General features: G+C 38.8%; 1 protein-coding gene across 5 annotated transcripts in view; it reads left to right on the top strand.

Moving 5' to 3' along the window:
• SLC7A2 (solute carrier family 7 member 2) overlaps positions 1-13,762 on the top strand; it is a 300,155-nt gene that overhangs the window by 156,437 nt on the left and 129,956 nt on the right. For 2 of the 5 annotated variants that reach the window (XM_029587087.1, XM_029587091.1), the window contains exon 3: positions 1,970-2,048. The exons of the other annotated variants lie outside the window; for them this stretch is intronic. The gene's annotated coding sequence lies outside the window, so the exon portion shown is untranslated. The remainder of the gene's footprint in view (positions 1-1,969; positions 2,049-13,762) is intronic. 5 annotated transcript variants of the gene reach the window in all.

Genomic DNA, 13,762 nt, shown 5'->3' with positions numbered 1-13,762 from the left:
AACGGGTAAATGTGAATCGGTTATTTACTCTTTCGGATAGTAGAAAGACTAGGGGGCACTCCATGAAGTTAGCATGGGGCGCATTTAAAACTAATCGAAGAAAGTTCTTTTTTACTCAACGCACAATTAAACTCTGGAATTTGTTGCCAGAGGATGTGGTCAGTGCAGTTAGTATAGCTGTGTTTAAAAAAGGATTGGATAAGTTCTTGGAGGAGAAGTCCATTACCTGCTATTAAGTTCACTTAGAGAATAGCCACTGCCATTAGCAATGGTAACATGGACTAGACTTAGTTTTTGGGTACTTGCCAGGTTCTTATGGCCTGGATTGGTCACTGTTGGAAACAGGATGCTGGGCTTGATGGACCCTTGATGGACCCAGTATGGCATTTTCTTATGTTCTTAAATCTGCAACTCCACCTTAATAATGGTTTATGAATTTTTCCTCCAGGAATTTGTCCAACCCATTTTTAAATACAGCTACACTAATAGCTTTCACCACATCCTCTGGCAACAAATTACAGAGCTTAATTCTGCGTTGAGTAAAAAAAAAAATATTTTCTCGTATTAATTTTAAATGTATTACCTCTTTTTGAAAGAGTAAACAACTGATGCATGTTTACTCATTCCATTCCACTCATTATTTTATAAACTATCATGTCTCCCCTCAGCCATCTCGCCTCCATGCTGAAGAGTCCTAACCTCTTTAGCCTTTCCTCATAGGGGAATCGCTCCATCCCCTTTATCATTTTGGTCTCTTTTCTCTGCACCTTTTCTATTTCTGTTATATCACCACCATACCTCCTTCCTCACTGAGGGTATGGAGGGGCAGGTCTTCCCTACTAAGGTCACCCCAGACACAGGGTTCCCCATGCCCTGTGCCCAGGCAATACTCAAGGGTCTCACGAGGCTCCTACAACCCAAAGTACAAAACCCTAAATCAACCCAGATGGACTGGAAGGAATACCCTCTCGACCCTGATCAGGAACCCCAGGCAGGGTATGCCTGACTCCTCTGACTGGGACTGAAAAAAAGCAACTCTGATCAAAAGCTCCTTACTTCTTCCTTAATTCAAGGAAACCATAAGGGACTGCCTTCAGTCTCTTTAGAGAGAGAGGTGCTTAAGAAACCTTTCCAGGGGGGGAAATTCCCAACCAAAAGGACTTTTAAACAAATAAATGAGAGGCCTATGAAGTTTGACTGTGGAACAATATGTAGAGACGTGTAGAGGGATAGTAATTTCCCCTCTCCTTTATTTTAATTTAATTTTTTTTTTTTTTTACAGAGCCCAATGCCCTGGCATATATAGAAAGCGAAATATAACCAGATTTACACAGAGACTGAGTTATGGCTTGCTGTAGCTTCTTTTTCTGTTATCACAGAGGTGAAATAAAGGGAAAAGATTAAATCAAAGAAAGCAGGTCTAATAGTTCCTTTGCTGATAAGACATACAGAATACTATGATTTCCAAATCACATCAACTAAAGGGGACGTCCTTAAATATTCTAGCTGTACTTTCAGACAGACTCAAGTTACCCTAATACTGTATGTCCTATTTACAGTTAGTGAAATGCAGCATGTGATCAAGTACGGCGGCAAGATTGTACTGTAGGGTTGGAGTTTGGGTTGTTTTTTTTTTGCCTCTCTCTTTTACAGATTATGTTAGGTAACTCCTTACAAGGTTTTCAGGAAACAAAAGTAAAGTATGAATGTCACTCAAAGGCATCCTAAACCTGATGATCAATCAGATGTATAATTTCAAAGAATAGGTCTGGCTATGATTTATGGCAGCAGTAGCAAGAAGCCAGGGGAAAAAGTAGTGCAGCAAACACAGCATTGTCCAATCACCTGTGACTTCAGTGCCTCCACCCCCCTGACTGAAAGAGCAGGGAACCACTGCTCTCAGCCTCCACTTCAGTCTGCTCTGATGTATTTTAGGACAGAATTACCTACAGTGCTGTTTCTTTGACAGAGTGTAACTCAGGATATGTGAGAAAGACCTGCAGGGAATCTTTGAGTCACAGTTTGACGGACAGAAGATTAAAAATAAGGTTTGTGAAAATTTCTGGAGAATTTTATGCCACCAAAAAAAAACCCCCATAGGAACCAAGTCATTTGCTTTGGTACTTACAAATGGTTCTGGCTGTCAGTGATGAGCTTTTAATGTATTTCTATAAAAAAGAAATTAATAAAACTGGGGGGAGGGCCGGTTGTATTGGAAAAGACTATCTGATGTGAATGTTTGGATAATAGCGATAAGCAATGCAATCCATTTATCTCCCTTTATATATTTTTAGATGATTGAAATTCACAGGCAGTGTTTTGTAAAATAGTGCGTATCAGTTCATTGTATATTAAAACTGTAGTAAGAGTTTCGAATAAAAAACTACAAAGGCTATCTGAAATCTTTTTTTTAGTTTGTTTCCTAGAATGTTTACTAAAAATTCCTGTTGCATTAATTTTCCTTTATTTGCTATGAAACTAAACTTTGGTTTAATTTTCTTTCACTCTGGATTTGTTATGCAGTTAGATCGGTTTCATCTGTGCTTATTGAAAAATGTTGTTTCTTTTTCATATTAAACAGTTTCTTCCCACGTATTTGAGCAAATGCTTGTGTGTACATGTGGTATAGCTGTGCAGGGTGTCCTGTTCTGTGATGAATGCAAATGCTTCAGGGAATTTTGCTCGATATGCTTACAGACTTCAAGAGACCAGAAACATCCCTGTGTAACCAATTTGCTGAAGTGTGCCATTGCACTTAAAAGGGACAAAATTAAAGGTGCTAAACATATACATTATTGAACATATTTATGTGTGTTTATAATATAGAAAACTTCTAAAATGCGGTGTTACAGATTTTGTGTCTTATTCTGATTACTGTCAGAAAAATAAATGTGAAAAATAATGGAGGCGCTGGAGAACAGCGTTAATAGAGTTATAAGTGCTAATCTGGTTACGGATAAAAGGATACAGTACTGGGAGAAACTTTAGCAGATGTTTGATAATTTTCTTTATCATACTAATGTATTCACTAACGAGAAAAGCGAGTCTGATGTGTCAATAAGAATATGTATTTGTGAATTGCTTTTCTTGCTATCTTGACTTGAGACATGGTTGAATAAAATCATTTATCTATCTTTGTGGATAACTCCTAGTAAAATAGTTGATAATGATTTTGTATATCTAATAACCATATTGAAATGATAAGTAGTAGCAATGGATTTGAAACCAGAGGAAAATGGTTTACCCTTGTTTGTTTTTTTTTCTTTTGGAAAAAAATTTTTTCAGAGTTAAAAGATTACCAAGATTTTATTGTTATAAGTTAATGCTATTATTCCTTATGATAACAAAGTTGTATCTGGTTTTGACTGGGTTTAAAAAGCAAAAATTAAAAAACAAACAAGTCAAACTTGCTTTGGATATTGCATTGCATGACCAACCAAAAGCACACACTCCATTTTACAGCAACTTGTTGCAGATAAAATCTTTAGAGAGTCTCCATAATTTTGCATATTGCAGCTCCACGAAGTCCCACACATACAAAGAGAAGAAAGAAAAGATGGGGAAAAGGAGGATCTGCTAGAAACACTCAAATATTTAGCGGGCTTATATAACTGCAAGAAGATATAGTTTTCCATAGAAAACAAAATAATGGACTAAGAAGCATGATAAAAGTGGGGGGAGTCTCAGAGGAGATATGTTGAGAGGTTAGATGCCTGAAATAATCTACCAGTAGGAGTGGTAGAAACCAAACCTGTATCAGAATTTAAGCGTATTTAAGACAGATAAAGAGGGCAGTGGTAAGAACAGGGGTAGGGAGAGGTTGGATAAAAGAAGAGAGTGCCAGGATGTTGATTAAGAGATGGAAACTTTAAACACACATCAGTTCAGAATGCTAGAGGGCCAAATAGGAAGGCTGACAAAAATGATATTCATATGGAATGACCTGCTGTAGATGGTCAAGCAGTCACAGCTGACAGGCGGGAGATATCCTTAACTAGAGCAGAGAAGGAAGGGAGAAACAGACAGACTGGATGTCATAACTGGTCCCAGTCTGCTGCCATCTACTATATTACATTGTGAGAATTTCTCATGTTTTTAAAATCAGCTCACTCATAAAAATGTAATACATTGTCTTATAATGCTCTTTTAACCTTATATGCAAATTAATTTTCAAAGCATGCTATACTCTGTCCCTTTGTCCTGTGTGGAACTTCTTAGAGATTTGTTAGTATAATTATTGATAACTGTCAAGAGCACAGAGCTGGAAACCATGCAGACTGGAGACAGAAATGGAGAAATGTGAAACTTTTTGTGCTGAAAGCAAGAAACTGGAGTTTTCACCCTTTTCAACTTTGCTGTGAAGAATATCCCATTTCCACCCATTTTGCCCCAAACTCATAAAAACTTGTTCTGTAGTACAGAGACCTTGATGGTCTCCTTGATAGAGGATGTTTTATCTGGTTTAGATAGGGGAGAACATGCATTTTTAATATTATGAGATCTTTCGAGTACATTTGATCTCGTTGACCATAAAATATTTTTACAGAGATGTGAAATGTTGGGGCTGAGAAATCTGGTGATTACTTGGCTTAAAAGGTTTTCACAAGGGAGAAAACAGATAGTGATGTTTCAGGGAACAACATCAGGCTTAAAAGAGGTGAACTGTGGGGTTCTCCAGGGTTCCTCCATTTCTCCACTGCTGTTTAACATCTTTATGTGGCAGATTGGGAGTATTATATGGGAAGCTGGCTTTACTGTATACATTTATTCCAATGTTATCCACCATTGGGCCAAGATCTGGAAGAACCTTTCCTACGTATAAATCAATGCTTACATAAGTAATTGATTGAGTAGGGGCAAGTAATTTGATCCTAAATACCAATAAGATGGAGGTCTTATGGTTTGGGGTAGGAAAAATTGCATAGGGTATTAGGGTGGAATTACAACCAAAAGAAAAGGTTAAGTCATTAGGTATTGTGTTAGACTCACATTTGAAGTTAGACAGTCACATCTCTCAAACAGCTCAAAATATCTATTTGAAGGTAAAATTGGTACAACTTCGATTGTATCTGGATTTGAGTATCTTAAAATCGGTAGCTTATGTCCTTGTACTGTCTCGCATCAATTATTGTTTATGGGTCTCCCATCTAATTCAGCCCATAAAATCACTGGTAGTAGTCGCCATTCTAAAATCCCTTGACACTGGTCACTCTTATCTACTGGCACTACTTGATATCTCTTCGGCATTTGATACTGTCAACCACATAACCCTACTCTCTCTCCTCTCACAAATTGGCATCACTGGAACGGCCTTATCCTGGATACAATCTTTCCTGAAAGATAGAACATACAGTGTCAAGATGGGACAACAAACCTCAAAACCTAGAAATCTATCCCAAGGTGTCCCACAAGGGTCCTCTCTTTCATCAACGCTTTTCAACGTGTATCTAGCTCCTCTTTGTAAACTACTGATGAAACTGAACCTCCGTCATTTCATATATGCCGACGACGTACAGATCATCATCCCTATCAATGATTCACTTTCTAATGCCATGAAAACCTGGGATTCAGCACTTGCTGAAATAAAAAATCTCCTCATGGAAAACTTTCTTGCTATCAACACTAACAAGACTGAACTCTTCATCATAACGCCAAACAAAAACACCACTTCTAACAACTCACCTTCATCGAACTCAACATCAGACCATTCCAATATTATGCATGTCCGCAGCCTTGGGGTCATGATCGACAACCACTTTTCCTTGAAAAACTTCATCTCGACTACAGTTAAGAGTGGCTTCTTTAAGTTACATACACTGAAAAGAATTAAACCGCTATTACATTCTCAGGACTTCCGAACTGTGTTACAAGCCACCATTCTTCCAAAGATTGACTACTGTAACACACTACTCCTGGGGCTCCCAAAAAACACAATTCAACCATTACAGATGTTGCAGAATGCGGCTGCTCATTTAATTACTAACACTCGGCGACATGAACACATCACACCAGCGCTCATGTTCCTTCATTGGCTTCCGGTATCCCACAGAATAACTTTCAAAGTTCTCTCACTCATCCACAAATCAATCCACAACCAAGAGATGCAATGGTTTTCTGATCAGTTCACATTTCGCACATCCAACAGACCAATTAGAAATATTCACCAAGGTAAATTAGCCGCTTATCCTCTAAAACACATCAAACACGTTTCCACTAGAGACAGATCATTCTCCATAGCTGGTATTAATATCTGGAACAATATGCCTTTGGACCTACGTCTAGAATCCTGCCACAAAACTTTCAAACAAAACCTGAAAACATGGTTGTTTGAACAAGCCTTCTCACAATGATCAACATCTGAACTGATATCCTACCACCCTGTATTATTATTATTACTTATCTGCTCCATTACATATTACAGATTTAAACCATCCAGTATTATTATTATCACTATTCTGCTCTATGTGTCTCGTCTTACCATATGTGCTCCATGTGACTACATGTGTCTCTTCTCCATTATTGCCACTTCCTGACTTTAATGGGACTTTAGATTTTTCCCTTTGACAGTTAAATGTTCCTGCGTAATTTTTAAAATGACTATACTATGGTTATTATACTCTATGAAGTTAGCAAGTTATCCTTGAAACACGTTATATTTATAAAGCCTGTAGCCGTTTAATTGTTCTACTGTTTAACCTGTTATATGTAAAGCCTGTTGCTAATTTATTGTTTCACTGTGAACCGAGGTGATGTATGATTATACGTACCACAGTATATAAGAACCTATAAATAAATAAATAAATAAATAAATAAATAAGAAATTTGGCTGCCCCATTACTGTTGGGCCTACATTGGCTCTCTGTGAGGGAATGCTGTGTTTAACAGGTACTATTGATGGCATTTGAAATTTTGCATGGTCAGTGTCCACCACATTTGAGAAATAAATTGAAATGGCATGAAACGGAAGAATTTGAGGTCGGTGAACAGCCATTTATTGCAGCGTTAAGAGGGAAAAAGGTTTCAACAGCATCAGATAGCAAATAGATCATTCTCATTTATGGTCCCAGGCATGTGGAATAGTCTATCACAAGATCTTTGAGTTTTCAAAAGAAATTAAAAACATGGCTCATGTCATTGGCTTGACGAGTGATTAGCATTAGGGAAGAGAAATTGTCAGCTAATTTTGGTCTGCTGAGTGAATTGTTTTATGTTATATGGTTTCAATGTATTCAATTGTTGTTTATGATATACTGTTTTAATTTTTGTTGAAGTCACTTTGAGAGATGCAGTCAGGAAGGCTGAATAAATAATCAAATAAATAAATAGATTTGGCATTCTTTTTCACAAGAATTCACCATAATTGTCAATTTGTTCCTTTCTCCCTTACTTTATGCAACAGGATTTCTGCCTTTTTGTATAAACTTGAATCATATTTTGACTGGTCTCATTAATCTACTTCCAATGCGCTTCCTATACACAGCATAAACAGGGGATGAATTTTCAAAAGATGTGCGTATAAAAAATAGCTTGCATGCGAGTATATGCTATTTTAAAAACCACAATCCACACAAGTATATCGAGGACTGCAAGTAAACTTGCAATTTTTAAAAACAGGGGCGGGCCAAGTGCGTTCCTGGGAGGGGCCCAACAGTTCTGCACATAAGTTGCTATTTTACAACCTGCCAATGTGACATGTGTAAGTCTTTTACTTGTGTATATTTCCTCCTGCTCAATATCTGGCATAAGTGATCGTAAACATGACTGGATGGAGGGTCTTGGTTAAATGGAAGGACTTCAGGCTGAAGAGCCAGGAGAGTCTTCATAAGCTGCAGTTGGACTGGGTAAACTGGTCGACTAATTGGTAAAATTGGTACTTTCATTGCCAGACGCATGTTGTAAAATCCCCTAACTTAACGTATATAAAAGCTGACATACAGGGAATAAATGCATCTAAGTAATGCAAGTAAAATCTATTTGCATATTCTCTTAAAATTAGACAGCGTCCCAAGAATCTCCTAGACAGCAAAGACAGTTTCTTTCCATATGGAACAACTACCTAGAGCGCCTTCCTCAACGCGCACGCAGTCTTGTCATGAATGATTGAACTTTTGTCCTCGGATAACTAAATGACGACCTTCGGACGACCTTCGGACATCCACCTTACGCTTAGACTTTATTTATTGCCTTGGGGGGGAAAATGGGGGGGGGGGGGGGGTTAGGGATTGTTGGAAGTGGGGGAGGGGAGGGGAGGGGAGGGTGGTCATGGACAATAGATCCCACTGTCAGTTAAGACTATCAGATTGGTTGTGTCCTGGAGAAAGGTCAGAAACCCAACTTTCTCCTTGTTGTATTATCATTGTGGAAAACCTTAATAAAATGTTGAAACATAAAATTAGACATACAAATACACAGGTATATCATTCGCATACACTTATCCACTTAAATTTCTTTGCTGCAACTTAGACAAATTTGAACTTAGCCAGATAAATAGTGCTTTTATTTTAGATTTATCTGGCTATCTTACATACCTGGATAAGTTGGAAAAGTGCTAATTAGATGGACAAGAAGCACTTTTTCAGACTTATCCATCTAAGTGTCTCTACTTAGCTGCATAAATCAGAACTTAGAACATAAGACTTATCCAGATAAGCACCCCTACTTTTCTGGATAAGTCCGAACTTGCACGGCTTGCAAGTTTTACATGCGAAGCATGTGTGGGTGCATATAGACTCATATTTTATAACCTGCACACAGTTATAAAATACACTAGTAAATTTGTGTGCGCCCATGTATTCATGTATATATGTGCACACAAACAGTTTTGAGCTTTATCTTCATAACTTAACAGTCTTTACTCGCTACTCGCAGACAGTGAAAGCCTCTTCTTCAACTCCAACCTTTATTAACAGGTGAAACAGAAGATAAACTGAAGATCACAGTGTCCAGTGTAGTCTGGGCCACTGAAATAAGGACAGGTAAAATGAAAATAATTATATAGGGTTGGCCAGGTTAGCTACTGATTCACATAGGCCTGACCAAAATAGCCATGAAGCCAAATTTAGAACCCGTGAACTATCTAACTACCGCCCAATCTTAACATTGCTCATTTGTAGCTAAAATTATTGAATCATTGGCATTGAAACAATTGATGGATTGTATTGAGGATCATCAGATTTTAAATCATTTCCAGTTCAGGTTTAGGTGTTCACTGAACAACCAAGTCCATTACCTGCTATTAATTAAGTTGACTTAGATAATAACCACCACTATTACTAGCAATGGTAACATGGAATAGACTTAGTTTTTGGGTACTTGCCAGGTTCTTATGGCCTGGATTGGCCACTGTTGGAAACAGGATGCTGGGCTTGATGGACCCTTGGTCTGACCCAGTATGGCATGTTCTTATGTTCTTTTAATGAATACAATTAGGATGGGTCATGATGGTGGCCTTAACTATGTGCTGATACAATTGGACATCTCATCAGCGATTGATACGGTTGACTACAAGAGCCTGTTATATAGATTTAGAGAGATTGGAATGTCTGAAACGGTTCTAGTTGGTTTCAGTCCTATTTATGTAATAGACAGCAATAAGTGTTGAAAGAAGATATCAGTTCCAAGTCATATACAATGTGAACAGGTGTGCCATAGAGATCCACACCATCAGCACTCTTATTCAACATTTATCTGTTACCCATATGTAAACAGTTAGCTGGTTTATATGAAGGGTATTGTCTATATGCAGATGATATACAGTTTTACATTTGCATGGGCACAGCTTGGTCAGAAACATCTTCAATAATCTCATTATGTCTAGCTGCTGTGAGACATTGGCTTACCCATCATAAACTGGCATTTTTGTCAGTTTATGATGGATAAACTAATGACTTGGCCAAGGAGCTTGGGGGTGATTATTGACTCCAAATTATCTTTTGACCCCCAAGTGAAGGCAGTGATCAAATCTAGCTTTTATAAATTACATTTATTGTGTAATCTCAAGCCCCTATTGCAACTCACTTAATCTTGGCCTGCCACTATCTATGATTAATGCTCTACAACTGATACAGAATGCTGCAGCATAAGAGAACATGTCACTGCAGTGTTATTTGACCTCCACTGATTTCCAATCTAGTGGAGGATCAAATACAATGTTGCAATGTTGGTTCATAAACTACTGGCTTTAGAATTGTTCTTCTGGGTTAATGCTATGCTGTGAATTTATAACCCTACCAGATCTCTTTGGTCTTTGCAGCGGGGGCTATTAAACATTCCAACAAAGTAAAGCAAGAACAACAGCATTGGTAACAAGAAAATTTGCTTTATTGAATGAGAGAAGTAATTGGTAATAACCATCTGTGAAGGACAGGGAAAGATGATTAGGCAATTAAAACTCTTTTAAAGAAGACAGAATGAGAAATGTCTGCAGACATATGAGAAATGGATGAGTAGGGACATGTTATCATTATGCAGAAGATAGGGGAGTCAATCAAATTAAAAATGTTGCATCATAGAGAGAGAAAGCAGAAATATGTAGAAACCTCTAGATTTCCACTATCCAGTAGTCTTTAATTTAAGTCCTAGGCTAGGTTGATTGGAAGAGAAAGTAGTTTGCAGTCCATCGTTGCAGACATCTCTGCAGAGTCTGGTCTGAGAAGTATGTTATTTAAAGTTTTAAAAGAAGGAGTTGTGTGGTTTTTGGACCCTATTTTAGGCTCCCCAGCCTGATCCAAGGGAAGTGATTCTGCCCTGGCCTATACCCCCTAAGTCTGAAAGGGATTGTCTTGGGAGAGTGAAGAGGAATTGTTGAGAGAGTTGTTTATTTTTCCTGGTGAAACTGAGGGAGATGAAGAATGAAATAAAGGAAGAAAGGATTGCCAAAGAAGTAAAGCAAGGTGACAAAACATTTTTTTCAGATATATCAGACAAAGGAGAAAGGTCCGATGTGGGATAGTGAAATTGAAAGGTGACAAAGGTCAATGTGTGGAAAGAGATGAAGAAATAGCAGAAATATTAAACAAATACTTCAGTTCAGTGTTCATTAAAGAAGACCCTGGAGAAGGACTGTTGCTGGTTGAAAATACAAGACAGTGGATGGGGGTGGAGTAGACAAAACTCCATTTACAGAAGAGAATGTATTGGAAAACTGAAAGTAGACAAGGTTATGGGGCTGGATGAGGTAAATCCTAGGATACAGGAGCTCAGGGATGTGCTGGCAAGCCCGCTAAAAGTCTTGTTCAATAGATCCTTGGAAACGGGAGTGGTACTACGAGATTGGAGAAGAGCGGTGGTGGTCCCACTTCACAAGAGTGGGAGCAGAGAGGAGACTGGAAGTTACAGGCCAGTTAGCCTCACCTTGGTGGTGGGAAAATTAATGGAGACTCTACTGAAGGAAAGGATAGGAAATTATCTACATTCTGGTGGATTGCTGGAACCAAGACAGCATGGATTCACCAGGGGAAGGTCCTTTCAGACAAATCTGATTGATGTTTTTTATTGGGTGACTAGAGAATTGCATCAGGGAAGAGTGCTTGATGTGATTTACTTGGATTTTAGTAAAGCTTTTGATACAGTCCTGCATAGGAGACTCATGAACAAAATGAGAAGCTTAGGAGTGGGTGTCAAGCTAGTGGCATGGATTGCAACTGGTTGACTCATAGGAGACAGTATGTAATGGTAAATAAAACCTACTCTGAAGAGAGAACCTTGTTAAGTGGAGTCCCACAGGGATCGATTTTGGGACTGGTTCTGTTCAATATCTTTGAGAGAGACATTGCAGAAGGGATAGAACATAAAGTTTGACTAATTGCAGATGATATTAAGATCTGCAATAAAGTGGACATACCTGAAGGAGCAGAGAAAATGAAAAGTGATTTAAGAAAGTTTGAAGACTGGCCGAGGATTTGGCAGCTGGGATTCTATGCCAAAAAGTGCAGAGTCATGCATCTAGGGTGCGGTAATCCAAAAGAGCTGTATGTGATAGGTGGTGAAAGACTAATATGCATGGACTGGGAGAGGGACCTTGGGGTGATAGTGTCTGGCGATCTGAAGGCAGCGAAGCAATGTGACAAGGTGATAGCGTAAGCTAGAAGAATGCTAGGCTGCACAGAGAGAGGAATATCCAGTAAGAAAAAGGAGGTGGTGATGCCCTTGTACAGGTCCTTGGTGAGGTCTCACCTGGAATACTGTGTTCAGTACTGGAGCCTGTATCTCAAAAAGGATGGAGGCAGTCCAAAGAAGAGTGACCAAAATGGTATGGGATCTGTATCAGAAGATTTATGAGGAGAGGCTGAAGGATCTGAATATGTATACCATGGAAGAGAGGAAGTGCAGAGGAAATATGATACAGACCTTCAGAACCTGAAAGGTTTAAATGATGCATGCACTTCGTATCTTTTCCATTGGACAGGAAACAGTAGAACTAGGGGTCATGAAATGAAACTCCATGGGGGCATGACTCAGAACTAATGTAAGGAAATATTTCTTCACGGAAAGGGTGGTGGAAGTCTGGAATGCCCTTCCGAAGGAAGTGGTGAATACAAAAACAGTCAAAGAATTCAAAGTGGCATGGAATAAACACTGTGGATCCCTAAAAGCTGAAGGATGGAAATGAAGAAAAGGGTGCATGGGGGTAACCTGTTCGGTGGTGGTTACTACCCTTAACAATATTCATGGAGATTACTACCTTTAACCAATAAGCCTTGATGCTTTTGACGCAACTGCTCTTGCTTTGACATTGCTCTCTGCTTTGATAGCATGGGGGGAAAAAGGGAATTGGAATCAGAGGATAACAAACATGGGCCCTGACTTTTACTGTTTGAGGTATTGATATGCAGACATAAGGGAAAAAGAACAGGATTGTTTTTACAGTCAAATTCAAAAGCAAAGCACATGAAGCAGCATTGTCTGAATTTCAAAGATGCCTCCTCACCCAGTATAAATGTTGCTTTGTTAATATATAAGGCTTGAGGGAAACTGCATGGAGCAGCAGTTACTACTCTTAACAGAAACATGGAGGTAACCGTACAGAGTGGCAGTTACTATCCTTAACAGAAACATGTGGGTAATCTGCATGGAGCAGCAGTTGCTACCATAGGAAACTTGCTGGGCAGATTAAATGGACCATTTGGTCTTTTTCTGCTGTCAAAACTAAGTATGTGCGCACGAAAAAAAATGCACGATGTGAATCGGAACCGGAATCGGAACCCTTTGTCCTTACCATGTGACAAGGTATCCGTGCCATTGGCCGGCCCCTGTCACATGGTAGGAATAATGGACGGCCGGCGCCATCTTTAAAAATGGATTTCCTTTCATTTCCCTTCATGAGGTACCAGCGGTGCATGTGTGCGATCAGTAGCACCAACTATATTTGATAGTCAGGCTATGTCATCAAAGGCCCTTTTCAAGACTTACCATGCTATGCTTTCACTAAGAAGAAAGATATCCTTGGCTGAAACAGACAGAAAAAGTAGACTGATCCATTTTGCAGGAATACCTAATGACCTCCTTATTCCTCATTTGATGATGATTTACTTATCTAAATATTAAGATGTCTCATTTATTACAACTTATTAGGTCTTATTAAGCATATGTGGGAACTTTTGATTTCCAGTCTTCCTGAGATTGTTGTGGATTAGTGGGAAGGGGGGTCCATATGCACACACACCTTTGCTCATACATATACACACACACTCTATACACATACATGCTCATTCTCCCACACATGCTCACTCTGTCCTCTCATTCTCCCATATACATACTCGCA

The sequence above is a fragment of the Rhinatrema bivittatum genome, chromosome 1 (genome assembly GCF_901001135.1).
Source record: "Rhinatrema bivittatum chromosome 1, aRhiBiv1.1, whole genome shotgun sequence".
NCBI lineage: Eukaryota > Metazoa > Chordata > Amphibia > Gymnophiona > Rhinatrematidae > Rhinatrema > Rhinatrema bivittatum.
Note: the sequence above shows the minus strand (reverse complement) of the source record. Positions and strands in the feature narration are given on the sequence as shown.